This window comes from Lepisosteus oculatus, chromosome 12 (genome assembly GCF_040954835.1).
Source record: "Lepisosteus oculatus isolate fLepOcu1 chromosome 12, fLepOcu1.hap2, whole genome shotgun sequence".
Lineage (NCBI taxonomy): Eukaryota > Metazoa > Chordata > Actinopteri > Semionotiformes > Lepisosteidae > Lepisosteus > Lepisosteus oculatus.
In genome coordinates, this window is record NC_090707.1 from 29,503,283 (window position 1) to 29,518,237 (window position 14,955).

Below are 14,955 nucleotides of genomic sequence, written 5' to 3' on the forward strand. Positions count from 1 at the left end.
CATTGCAACCTGCGCGGTGGGGAGAGGCACTTATCGGGAGACAGCTGCTCAACTGTTTGACTGCTGGAACATACTGTCTCCTTCCTCTGCATTTTCAGGAGTGTCTCTAGCCTCCCAATCCTCCCCAGTAATGCATCGTAATGCTCCCGCTGCTGCCGAAATGTCTCCATACAGGTGCAGCTTCTACAGGTTGGCACCCTGGCCAGTGGCCGAGAGCAGAGACCCACGGCCTGTGGCAAAATAACATAATTAATGTAAGAAATAAAGTCACACAGTAGTATTCATCAGTTGCGGAAAAAAGTCGAAATAAACTTTTCTTTTTTTCCGTCTTACCGCTTTCTTTTTTACTGTCCTGGTGGTAGATCGTTTCGCCCGTGCGGTGTTTTCTTGAAGAACAGGCTACGAAGAAATAATTATAAGTGAATTTAAAATTCAAAACGGCAATAATACCTTGTAACATGCGCTGTAATCGCGTATTTCAGATGAAGTCTGCTGTATTTGCTTACCCTTCGCTCTTTGGAAGCTGGGGCGGCAGAAGCACCCCGTCTCTTCCCGTAAAACGCCTTGGTCTCCATACTGTACTATGGTCGCTGTAGTGCAGGTTCGCAGTTTTTTTTTGTGATGGGAGCTCACCCAATCCCTTGGTGTCTTTTATGCGTCACACATACTGTATTTCAGCGCCATATATTTCATGGATATTATGGAATATAATGGATGGATATCTTAGTTATCTTTCTACTTCACAGGTTTGCATGCATAATTTAATTTTGAAAGCCACTGAGACATCAGGTACTACTGTTGTATTTATGAAAAAGAAACAAAACAAAAAACATACTAACAACTGTGCCATCCTACTCCTTAGTTAATACATTTTATTATTCATAAACAGTTAACATTGTTAGCAAAATATTTTGAATTATATTTAAGCCTATTTTTTCTTTAGTTTTGTATTTAACTTATTATATGATAGTCAGACTTAATGTATATTTGAACAATGAAAATATATTTTTACAAGATTTTACATTAAGCACTTAAAATTAATATGGTTAATAATAGTAAACTGTAACATGCTGTAACAAGATCGGTTAAACTGCGAAGAAAATGCTTTCAGAGAAAATGTTTCAGGTGTGAAGAACATAGATCTCCAAATGCAATTTCAACCAAACCTGTTCCCACACACCCTGCCCCCACTACCATTAGAATATACACAAACATTTTAGTGTTTCATTCTGAGCAGAAGACCCTCACACCTGAAGAGTGCTGGCTGTGACGAATTAAACCTGTTTTACAGGTTTCAATCACAGATCATGTGACATGGGACTCAGTAAACTAAAACACAGCGCCACTGGATTTGATAATACCTAACCAAAATCCGCAATATGGAAACAGAACCTGTGTAATTGTTGATAGATGATGTACTCGTAACATTTTTTCAAGACAAACTACAACATTTAAAAAATGACTTGTATGTACTTGATATGTCTAATCAATCCACAGGTTCCAGCACAAAACGAAACTAAAACGCATACCGTTTCGCGCTTCTTATTAGTTGCTCAAAAGTAATTTGACCGTATGAAATGCATAATATAAACCTAGAAACATATACATGAGCAGTACTTAAGCACTGTAGTATCGGTGTTAAGACATACCTCTCAAATACTGTAAATCAAGTTAAAAATATCTCAAGACCGATTCTGGTCGTAATGAAACCATTTTTCGTGTATGTTTTCTTTTTCATCTTGAAATAACTCATTTCTAAATACCTTTTTCACTGTTAACATATAAAATATGTATATAAAATATACACTCTGACAGTTCATCCTGCTACCAACATTAAATAAAACAAATGTTAAGATTTCTATATTTATGTCTTTATTTAGTGGTTTCATTCGAAGCTTACAATGTTTAGGGAGAAATGGAATACTGGTGTTTATTTTTTTGTTTAAAGTACCGAGACCAGCCATATACTGTATGTTTATGTTAAGATTTCCCTTCAGTGGTAAACTTAGATATGAATTTTCAATACTTAAACAGGCACAGTTAAGACATTAAATATACATATACATATTGTATACAGTACAGTTTGCATACGGTAATATGTTTATGTTACGCGATTAAAAAATAAATAAAACCAAAAAGTCCAGCACCAGCTGGATTCGAACACACGACCTGCCAGTTGGTAGTCAAGCACCTAGACCAGTAGGCTACAAGGCAGCTCGCATGAACAGGCAGGCGAAACAGCCCTACACAGCCCTGCAGCAGAACACGGATATAATCATACCGTTATTAAATTCTTGAGATACGCGATTCCATATTATATTCCCTTTTAATCAAACTCTAAAAGTATGCTTGTTGACTCCGGTATCACGTTAGTTAAAGACTTCGAAGCTTACAATGTTTAGGGAGAAATGGAATACTGGTGTGTATTTTTTTCTTTAAAGTACCGAGACCAGCTACATACTGTATGTTTACGTTCCAAAATTAATATCGTTTATGGCCTTCACACGCGTTACAGTATGCTCCTATTCTTTTTATGCTCAGCTACTAAGATTTCCCTTCAGTGGTAAAATTCAATATCTACAACGGGCACAGTAAAGACGTTTACAGTAAGTCTTTCTACGACAGACCAACGGATCACGAGTGCCCCTGTCGGTCAACCAATCACGCACCGCAGTACCCCGTGTCATCTTACCTCCGGTACGTGTCTGTACCGCACACTTTGAATGGCTGCATCTGTATAGATTACACTTTTCTAAAACGTATTTGAAAAATAAAAACGATTACAATCTAATCCTTCCACGTTTGATCCCAAAATCCCAAGAAAAATAAATCTAAATGGGTAGAAAGCTATGCTGAAAGTTTATTAAGATACTTAGAAGACAAAGATACTGTATCAATTTATGTTGCATTAGTCTGATTATGATTAAAAAAACACATATAATTAAACACGCGTTTGCGATTTAAATCAAAACACGATTTAAATCAATATAAATGTTTATATTGTAACACATACTGTCCAGCCTCCATTTCTCTATAAAAATTTACTCTATTACAAATTTACAATTTGTTGATAATAGAAATGTTAGGTTCTCTAAAGGTTTGTGATAGCTGACCCACCCAGGCAGCAAAAGATCAGCTGCACTGGTAAGATGCGACACCGAAGATATTATTAATAACCTTTTAAATCTGAAGGGAGATCTGAAGGGATCACCCTACACCCACACACACAATAGAAGCAGGAAGCAGAAGCAGGGACTGTTGTCAGAAGGGATATTCATTGTTATCAAAAATGACTTAGAATCGATCATGTTGTGATATTTTGAAATATAAAAGTCAATTGATTGTCCTTAATATTGCTATTCAATTTTCAAGAAATGTTTGTTAAAAGAGAAGTCCAGTACCAGCTGGATTTGAACACACAACCTGTGAGTTGGTAATTGGGCACGTAGACCAGTGGGCTACAAGGGAAGTCACATGAAGAGAGAGGCGAAACAGCCCTACACAGCTCTGTCGCAGTACACGAATATAATCATATCGTTATTAATTTCTTTAGATACGCAATTCCATATTATATTAGCAGAAAAGCTTAAAACTACCACTTTTTCACACGCTATTTCACATGTTAGTTAAATACTTCGGTGCTTAAAATGTTTAGGGAGAAATGGAATACCGGTGTGTATTTTTCCTTTAAAGTACCGATTCCTGGAATCTGACTGGCTGACACCCTTCTGAAGTGGTTCCATAATATCTGGTATATGGAAAGAAAGCGTTGATAAAAAAGACTGGATTCTCATGTATCTCATACAAGTATCTTTTAATACAGTCTTTGCTGTGCTCTTGAGGACCCTTGTGATATGTTGAGCTCTAGTTGAATGATAAGTGTCGCATTTTAAATCATTTTCGTAGTTAGAAATTATGAAACGCCCTGTTAAAAGCAAGGGAGTTTTTATGCCCGTTGAAGTAAAAGAAAATGCCTGACAAAGTAGGGCTTTGACAGATTCCTAGTGCTTGTACAAATGTGCTAAAGAAATTATACTTTGAGTATACAGCTTGTCCAAAGTCATTCATTATTAATACTATTAGTAATATCTTCGGTAAAGGCTTTGAGGCATAAATATTTCTGATAAAGGTAGGTTGTGTACTTTTGTCCAACTGAGCAATCTTGCTTTCATAAAATTATACCAACATTTTAATGACTGATGATTAACATGCTGTAATACACAGTTCAAATTTAAAAGCTCAAATGCTGTACATGAGAGGTTAAGCTCCCACTGGCGGTTTTACAAGGTGATGCTGGATACTTTCCGGCATGACGTCAAATGACGCGATTAACCCCGTGATACTGTGTGTTACCGCAACACTCCCACCGTGGTATGCTGTGAAATACCTCACCCATTTTGAATGGCTGCATCTGTATGTGATTGGCTGGCCAAAATGACTGACAGTTGGCACTCTTGGTGCATCAGTTGCTAGTGAAATGATTGCTTCATTTAATCTCTTTACTGTGCATGTTCTGCTTAAATCTGCTTAATATTGAATATTAATATGGAATTTTACAACTAAAGGGAACGTTTGGTAAGCTGAGCATAAAATAAAGAGGAACATAACGTCTCTGAACATCATAAATTATATTAATTTCGGAATATAAATATATTATCAAACTGTATATGGCTGGTAGTGGTACAGTAGTTTAAAAAATACACAACAGTATTCTACTTTCTTCATAAAAATAAACATTTTAAACATCAAAGTCTTTCACTCGGTCACTTACTGTGGTTATTTTGGGAAAGTTTTGACGTGCTTGTTCTGTCTACTATAAGTTTCTATTCTTTATAAAAAGCTATGAATACTTGCGCTCGTTATCACAGTAAAAAACACATACTTTTTAGAATCTGCTTATTAGGGAAGAAATTAATATTATTATTAAAGAATATAAATATAGTTATATGCCGTAGCTCAAAGTATTACCGTAGTACACTTTCAGTGTAAACATCTGCATCAATATGACTCATTCACTTGTGATTACTTGGAAATATTTTGCCTACTCTTTTCAACTATAGCATTAGTTGCTGAGCAGTTAGCATAATGGCTTCAAGGTGTGTTTCACATTCTAGGAAGCTGGGGGTTCGAATCCTGCTCATGGCATGAGTTCTCTTTTAGCATGCATTTCTTTTTAAATACTAAAATAGTAAATATAATGGACAAAATGTTGAATTTTTTGGTATTTTACATATCACAACGTGTTCAAAGTTAAATTAGATCAACAACTTGAATGGACAAATGTATACTGTCAACATTGGGAGTACTAAACAGTTCAACCCGTTTAATTCAGGTCAATTAAAAATACAGTACCTTATTCATTCAAGTGGGGCATTTAAAGACAAGCCTTTACAACAAGCCTTAGAACAAAATTGTATTTATTATAATTATAATTGAGAATAACAAAACGGTATTGAAAAGACATCTGAAATGGAACTATAATAACATATTTTTTACATTTATATAGTATATATATGTATATATTAAATTGATTAATTATATGAATTTATTAATAACTAATAATTTCAAACTGCTTCTAGTTTGAAATTGTATTATGTAAAATTCAAAATCGGGTTGATTTGTCACTGTTTTCAAAACCTTCACTGGTATCTGTCCAGGATAAAGTGGTTAGAAAAAAGACGGATTTATGTGGAATAGGTGGATTTGCACTTGTAAAAACATTCCAATTTTAATGTGATGTGGAACATATTATTAATAATATTAATAATTAATGACCTTGGATGATCTGTAAGCTTTACAATTATAGAGGAGACATGTTGAGTCTTGAATTTTTGAATGAATATTTATGTATTCCATTGCAGCCACTTTATGGAACTCCAGTCTGTACTTAATTAATAGTTGTCACAAAGGCTAGGAGTGTTAAACCCCTCCTGTGTTTGTTATGTAGAACAGACGGTTCTTCGGGGTGGGGATGCATTTTTCAGTTGCATGCCCTCTGTTTTGTTTGTCGCTCTTTAACATAAGACAATTAGCAATCAAGTGCCCTGTTGTTTCTAAACACTACTTTTTCAGTACCGTAGTTTTGAAACTTGAACAAAGATGTGTCACATGCATACAGTGCGATGCTGTATGTTTTTAAAGCAACTACGGTACAGATTGTGGGAAATACATTTATTTGTACTATATCAAAGTCTAACTCATCCATCCACTCATCTCACCCAAAATTACAAACTATGGGCATTTCATTGCCTATTGCAACAGTATTGACAGCAATGTAGTTAAAAGGAACATGTCAAAATATTTCCAAAATAATAATAACAATTATAATTGCTTACACTTATATAGCACTTTTATGGGCACTCCTCTCAAAGAGCTTTACAGGTAATGAGGACTCCCCTCCACCACCGCCAATGTGCAGCATCCACCCGGATGATCACTTGACAGCCAGTGTGTCCGAGTGCCAGGACTTTACTTTGTTCTAAGAGTAGAGAACGGAGGTCGCCCGCGCATAACCAAAGGATCCGCCCGAGGTTAGCCCAGCATCAAGCCTCATGAACCGCCGGTACCCCACCGCGTACTCCACCTAATCAACGAGTGAACTACAGTTGGAATTGTCAACAGCTGAATCTCAGTATTCAGGACTAGCGCTACATCGGGAATTAACTAGTCTTCTTCCCGTCTAAAGAGTGTGACTTGCTTGGACTCGAGATCACTTTTCATGTGTACAATCTCTGCTTGTTAAGCGAGGACTGACTAGCTGGTCTTCATAGAACTCACTGCCAATGGGCCTTAGGTGTGTGTGTACATGTCTGTATATGCCCTGCAATGGATATGCTGAGATATTCCTGAGATAGGCTCTGGACCCAGTTCCCCTGAATTGGAAGAAGCACTAAGAAAATGTGTGGATGCCCAATCAGCCTTAATTTCCACTTAAAAGTAAAAATGTAATATTTTTTTAAACAAAATAGGATTGCACAATAAAACTCTTGTGAAATCCTTTGTTAACATGACATTAGAAAAGCATAAATCATCACATCTAATTAAAGATACAAAAAATGTAGATTAGCAAACTAATTATTAGACAGTTTTATAAAATTTTAAGTAACAGATGTATTGTTTAAATTCAGACAGGTATATCTATTTTGCTAAACACAGAAGCATCTTTTCTATATTCTGTAATGAAGCACATTACTCAAGTATTGTTTATTCTAAGGTTGTTAACATTTTGGTAATGCAAATACTGGAAATCAGAACTGCTGAACTTTACTCATTGTAATTTCTTACATTAGAGAAAAAGTTTAAACAGCTCTATGTACAGCACATATATTAATACCCAACACAATGTGTTAATAGTCTAGAAATTAGACTTATTTCTAACATTTATTCTGTTTTATTTGATGTCTGACTATTAACTATTTTAACTGTATCTTCTGCTAGGGACAGTTATTTATTTTACTATTATTCCATTAAAAATCCTTGTGTACCTGGACCAAACAGCCTTTTGCATGTTACAAAGATTTAGAGAAAGAGGGCCCTCTCTGTGGTCTCAGCCACAAGATAACCTACTGGCCTTTGTGTGTGAGCACATGAAGGAGATTAGTTTATCTTTTGGATAAGAATCTTTCCCAGGAGAGTCCAGATCCATTGTCAATATGTTACAGACACGGACTGGGATCCGTGTCAGGTCTTGTAGTAAACAAGTAAAGCTTTATTCCATGCTGAAAAGAGAAAAAAAGAAACACAACGTTTTGGCTTTGGAGCATTCTTCGGGTGCCTTCTCTGCAGCCTATGCATCCTGATGCATCTAACTACTTGAACTTGAAATAATTCTCAAACTCACAGGCAATGGTCAATAATCCACGAAAATAACCAACCAATCAGGGACCTGAAGGGTGTGGGTAAAAACTCCTGCTTGTGGCTTTTTGACCATTCACCAACCGCATTTTCCTCAGTTAAGAAGCAGTGTCACTTTTAACTGAACCTCCTGCCACATGCCTATCACACTTCTTGTCTAACCTTTGAGACTTTAACTTTTTCCTGAAGAGGCTGAGTTAGAAGGTGAGCCCATACATAAAGACAGAATTCTGCCCAAGGTCTAGCCTGCAGCAATACCTTATGACCAGCTAGCTACCACCATGCGTCCGCTTGATCACTGGAGCAACCTTTTGTTGACACACCTGAATATAGCATTATTCAGTAGCAGCTGAGTTTCTCCCTTTTTAGTGTGACTTGACCCGACTAAGCAGTCACCACCCTGTGCACAGACTTTGTCCCCAGTTTAGCTGAACCCCAACAATCCTTTTGAGAGAATAAACTGTCAGCGCGAGGCTACAGCGGATCTGTCCTTTTCCCCAATACCCCGAGTTACCTAAGAACTGGAGTGGCACCAAGGCAGCAGAGCATGGATTGGACAGCATCGTGATGGATCCAATCAGCTGATCCTCTATCCTTCTGCACGGGAGTTATGGATATACAGGTAAGTCAATGTTCACCCTCTTTAGAATTAAATTGTTAATATTAACAGGTTAATATCAATTTAATTCATTTAAGTAGTTACTTAGGAGCACCTGAATGTTGACTGATTAGGAAGTTAGTGTAACCACTGGTATATTAACTATAGTATCCTTATTTAGTATGAGCTTGATCATTTGAATTCTTTATACAAACATTTTTATGTATCAATAAATGTATTCTCTGTGTTGTAAATCCTTGTAAAGACTCCTTTTTGCTGATTGATTCCTAATTGCCAAACTAAACTTATGCAATTTACTGATACAACTAAGCATTGTGCCAGTAATTTCACAACCCCTACAGCTACATTCCAAGTATTTGAAGACAACAGCAAAAAGTGGACATAATTCGCACACAAATGTTTAATATTTTTTCTTCAGTACCTTTAAAGTATACTATTAAAACATGTTCACATGTACAATAAAATGGAAATAAAAAACACCAGAAACAACTCTACTGTACAATCTATAACAACTCTATGTACAATAAAAAACACCAGAAACAACTCTACTATTCAATCTATAACAACTCTATGTACAATCTATAAAGTTTCTGTCCTGTAATTTAAAGAGCTTAACCATTAGTTTAATATGTTTGATTATCCATTTTTCTGCATGTTACTGGAAAGCATTAAAGCAATGTGGTACCTAAATAGTAAGATCATGTATCATATTCAGTGGTTGCTGATGGCTATATAATTACAAATCAATTGGATAGCGCCAACTCTCTAAATAATGACTTCATCAATACTGTAAGTTCATTAGACTAACATTGCAATAGTTTCCTGTCTACATCTGCCAAACCCAATACTTAAGTTTTTAAAAAGATGTTTCTGTTCTTTGAATCCTTTAGCAAATCCTTTTGAATCCTTTTGAATATTAAATAACTGGCAAAAACACTGGTGTTATCACAACAGGAGTTATATTTCAGTTTTCAGACATATTTATTCCTTTATTGATTGGTGGAAATGCTTAGGCTAAGAGAAACCAAAAGACAGTTCAGTTGCAAAAAACAGGAGGGAGTGCAGGGTATGTTTTTTTTTTATTTGCAGACATTTATATATGCATAACAGCAAGCTTTGAATTACAGATTTCATATTAAATAAAGGAATTACAAGATATCAGACTTAAAAAAAACTTTAAAAGCAAATAATTCTCCATATTTGAACAGTTGGAATTTAAGAACCATTCAGAATAAATACTACAAATAAGAGACATACAGTCCCTTGGAAACCTTTGGCACATTTTTCATATTTTGTTATTTTAAAGCATGCAGTAACAACACTTGCAAAGTAACAATTTTTTATACACAAGCTTTCCCACAGATTCCAAGCAAAAACGAAAAGAAGCAAGCAAATAGATAATTTGAAACAAAAATTGAAATCTTGTGATTGCATTAGTATTTAAACATTTCCTAAGGCAAACCTACATTTTTAGATACACAAACAAGCCACAAAATTATAAAAATAATCATTGCCTTAATTTAACATAATTTGTCGATTGTCTCTGTCTATGTAACAGATCTCCTTATGGTAGTCGAGTGTGGGGGGAAATCTGTTACATTAACCCCTGTTGTATCATACTGTAACCCTGCAGTTCCCAGTGCGGTGGCTACTTCATGGTCCTGGTCCTTTCCGTTAGGCCAGTCTCGCTCCATACCCATCTTCTTTTTTATGGCCACCATAGAAATGACCAAGGCCACAACTCTGATGAGAGCTACCCCTGCTCTCAGTGACTTGAACGCTTTGTGTCTGGGAGCGTTCTGACTCCTAGCCTGCTCACTCCTAACCTGGGAGTTTATAACCTTCCACAACTTTTCTATCTCCCAAGGAGACAAAGCTTACCTTGAAACTGCCTGTATCTCACTCAACCAGAGCAAACATCCAAAATGCCTCACCGCGAAGGTCTATCACTCACACAGTCCAACTCTCTCCATCAAACAGGCTGTCTATAATGTTTATTAATAGTAATTCCTCACACTTATATGGAGCTTTTCTGGACACTCCACTCAAAGCGCTTTGCTTGACTCCCCTCCACCTCCACCAATGTGAAGTACCCACCTGGATGATGCAACAGCAGTCATAGCGCACCAGTAAGTTCACCACACATCAGCTCTCAGTGGGGAGGAGAACAGAGTGATGAAGCCAATTCATAGATGGAGATAATTAGGAGGCCATGATTGGTAAAGGCCAATGGGAAATTGAGAAACACCCTGGGATTTTTAATGACCACAGAGATTAAGGACCATGGTTTTACATCTGATTCCAAGGACAACGTCTTTTTATAGTGTACTGTCCCCGTTACTATACTGGGGCATTAAGATCCACACAGACCGCAGGGTGAGCGCTCCATACTAGCCCCACTAACACCACCACAGCAACAACCTTAGTCTCCCATCCAGGTCCTGACCAGGCTCACACCTGATTGTTGGAGTTAGATGGTATTCTGGTGTCTCACAGTGAGAGCTGGCTTCTTGCTGACACACCTGTGAGTGAGGATCTTAGTCACTCAATGTCTAACCATGAGACCTGGCTTGGTCTAGCTTCACATGAGGTGACCACCAGAGACCTCCTATGAACTCTGTTATTTGCCGTCTCCCCTGAGTCCACCTAGTCTGATTACTCCCTTGACTGTCACGATATTAGTTCCCCCTCCTTAAGGGTGCTCCAGCCCTATCGCTCAAGACTTTATTCCATGCACCTGCGCCCTATTCCCTGCCCACCTTAAAAGCCAGGCGCTGACGCTCTTCCGGGCTCTGCATCTGATTTCCGTATCATGCGAGTCCGGGACCAGGAAGCGCCTGGTCCCGTTAAGGTTTTAACCTCGGTTCCCGTTCCTGTTCCCCGTCCGCCGGTTCCGACCCGGCCTTCGTGGTTTTTAATTCTTTCCTCTGATGGATCTCCTGGTTTTGGACTTACCCTTGCGTTTTGGATTTTCCCTAAGGATTACTCTCGGATTGTTCGCCTCGGCCACACCTCCCCCGTGCACCAGCGCACCTTGGACACGCCCCCCTGTCTTCAGCCCCGTTTTCCTGCATGACGTTTCCCCAGTGTATCCCTACTCCGTCGGACTGTGTCGTCCGCATAGGGTCCGGAAAGAACTGTTCGTTACAGAATGCAGAGCCAACACCTGGACCCCGCGGACGGCACCCTGGCAGCCCGGATTCCATCGGTTTTTTTTCTCTCCCTTTTTTTTTCTTAGGGCTTCGGAGCCGCCCTGAAAAGGAGGGGCGTACTGTCACGATATTAGTTCCCCCTCCTTAAGGGTGCTCCAGCCCTATCGCTCAAGACTTTATTCCATGCACCTGCGCCCTATTCCCTGCCCACCTTAAAAGCCAGGCGCTGACGCTCTTCCGGGCTCTGCATCTGATTTCCGTATCATGCGAGTCCGGGACCAGGAAGCGCCTGGTCCCGTTAAGGTTTTAACCTCGGTTCCCGTTCCTGTTCCCCGTCCGCCGGTTCCGACCCGGCCTTCGTGGTTTTTAATTCTTTCCTCTGATGGATCTCCTGGTTTTGGACTTACCCTTGCGTTTTGGATTTTCCCTAAGGATTACTCTCGGATTGTTCGCCTCGGCCACACCTCCCCCGTGCACCAGCGCACCTTGGACACGCCCCCCTGTCTTCAGCCCCGTTTTCCTGCATGACGTTTCCCCAGTGTTTCCCCACTCCGTCGGACTGTGTCGTCCGCATAGGGTCCGGAAAGAACTGTTCGTTACATTGACCTTATAGAGGGAATTTGGATTCATACTGATAAGGCTAGTTGTTTACTGGCCCCATGCTTATGTGATTACCGCATTCCTACATGAATCTGGAGTGTCTCACCAGTGCCCTCTAGTGGTTTAATCCCTTAACTGACACCTCCAATTGCCCTTTAACAGTGCAATAATTCAATTGAAGCTTTATAGGGGAAATTAGTTTTATGGCACAGTCAAACACAACACAATAACAAATAAACATCACCAAAAGGGAAAATATTATAGTAGTGTTACAACAGGTAAGGAACAAGAGACAAAGTAGTTACTTTGCACTTTTCAAGAGTGTAATTGCAGTAGAAATGAAAGAACTGAAAGATGTTGGTTTTACATCTGGTGGCACAGAGGCATCTTCCAGATGGGAGAAGAGTGAATTCGCAATGAAGGTTGGTGAGACACACACTTCATGATGCTTTTGGCTTTCTTAGTCACCCTCTGTTTGTAAAGAATACTTAAATAATACATGATTTCTACTGTACATGGCTAGTTAATATACCTACAATGCCTTAAAAAAGTATTCACCCCTCCAGTACAATTGCAAATATGTTGTTACCACCACTTTTTAATGCATTTTAATGACTTTTTCCCCTTTCACACAAAATAACAACGTATGCAATAATTTAAACTGGCAGCATTATTTTTATTGTGTAACACAATCGTACGATACACCCACCTGAGAAAATAATGTGTAGAAGCACGTTTTGCAGCAATTCTAGCTTTGAGTCTTCTTGGGTGTGTATGTTTCAGCTTTACACATCGGGATTTGGAAAAAATTTTTCCTTGCCAATTTGCTCACGCTCTCTCAAGTTGAGTGGGGAATATTGGTAATTTAAAAAAAATGGGATAACATAGGAAGGGCCTGAAAAATACAGGCACTGTATTTATAATATTGTTTTCCCTGTTGGTAGTAGATTTATTCAAGAGACATACTGTAAATTTTGTGTCAACTGCAAAAACCTTTGCTGCACCTTGAGAGAATGTGCTTTAATTTAGCCAAAATACATAAAACTTTGAATTTCATAATCAACTATTATGTTTACATAATTCATGATATAAGTTGAATCTTGTATTTCATGGTTTAGTGTTAAATTCAGAAGTTCACTGGTTTGATTTTGCCAAAGCCTTTAAAAATGTTTGAATTATATATTTTTGTATTCTCCACTGTTCAAGGCTTAAAAGATTTAGTTATTTTAGCTTCTCAGTATGGGGCATTACTTTGGGATTGCACACAACATTCTAAATCATTTTTAGATCTTACTGTTTAAAATGATATCCATTGTATGGCTTTATCTATATATTCTGCCATTATTTCATGAGTATCTTAATCAAATGAATTGTCTTCTGTTTTAAATTAAGAATTTATATTAATATTAAATTAACGTTATTTCTAATTTAACAATACAAATAATACAGATAACATAAAATATTTGAAAGAAATGGGATTATTAGATTAAGAAATAAATCATTAAATGAAACTACTGTATTAGTAACATTAAATCAAGTGCCACTTATTGATCTGGGGTGAGTTTCCCAAAAGCATCGTAGCGCTAAGACCATCGTAAACTCACTCTTAAGATCGATCGTTAATTTACAAGTGTTTCCCAAAACCTATTGTAACTAAAGTAGAACATTAAATTCTTCGGAATCTACGTGCTCCCCGACCCACTCGTTAATCACTAAGTGCTTCTTAAACTGGCTACCTCTTGCGCCAACCTTAGAGACAGAGATTGCCAGACAGAGCACATTCAATTCACGTCATGGGAATTCTCTGGAAATATAGAATACTAAGATTTTATATTAAGGATTTTGATATTTTGTTGTACTATGTAAGAGGAAATTTGAAAAAAGAACATTTATTTATACAGTAATGAATTTATTAGTCATCTTGGGTAAATTTCATATTAATAAGTCAAATGTTTTAATAATGCTCCCTCTTTTAGTACTTTTGGGGTGGGGTTTAAATTGTATTTAAATTCCATAAAGAACATGAAACATGTAACATGTACAGATGCAGCCATTCAAAGTGCGCGGCACAGACACGTACCGGAGGTAATTGGCTACGGCGTCGCGCATCGTGAGGCGCGATGACGCAAAATACCGCGGTACGTGATTGGTTGACCGACAGGGGCACTCGTGATGCGTTGGTTGGTCATAGAAAGATTTAAATGTCTTTACTGTGCCCGTTTTAGTATTGAATATTTATATGGAATTGTACCACTGAAGAGAAATCTTAGTAGCTGAGCATAAAAAGAATAGGAGCATAACTCATGTGAAGGCCATAAATGATATTAATTTTGGAACATAAACATACAGTATTACAGTATTATGGCTGGTCTCTGTACTTTAAAGAAAAAAAACAGTATTTCATTTCTCCCTAAACATTTTAAGCATCGAAGTCTTTAACGTGAAATAGCGTGTAAAAAAGTGGTAGTTTTAAGCTTTTCTGCCAATATAATATGGAATCGCGTTTCTAAAGAAATTAATAACAATATAATTATATTTGTGTACTGCAACAGGGCTGTGTAGGGCTGTTTCGCCTCTCTTCATGTGACTTCCCCAGTAGCTTACTGGTTTATGTGCATGTTTAGTAACCCACAGGTTGTGTGTTCAAATCCAGCTGGTGCTGCAACTTTTCTTTTAACAAACATTTCTTTGAAAAAATAGAATAGCAATATTATGGACAATTAATTGACT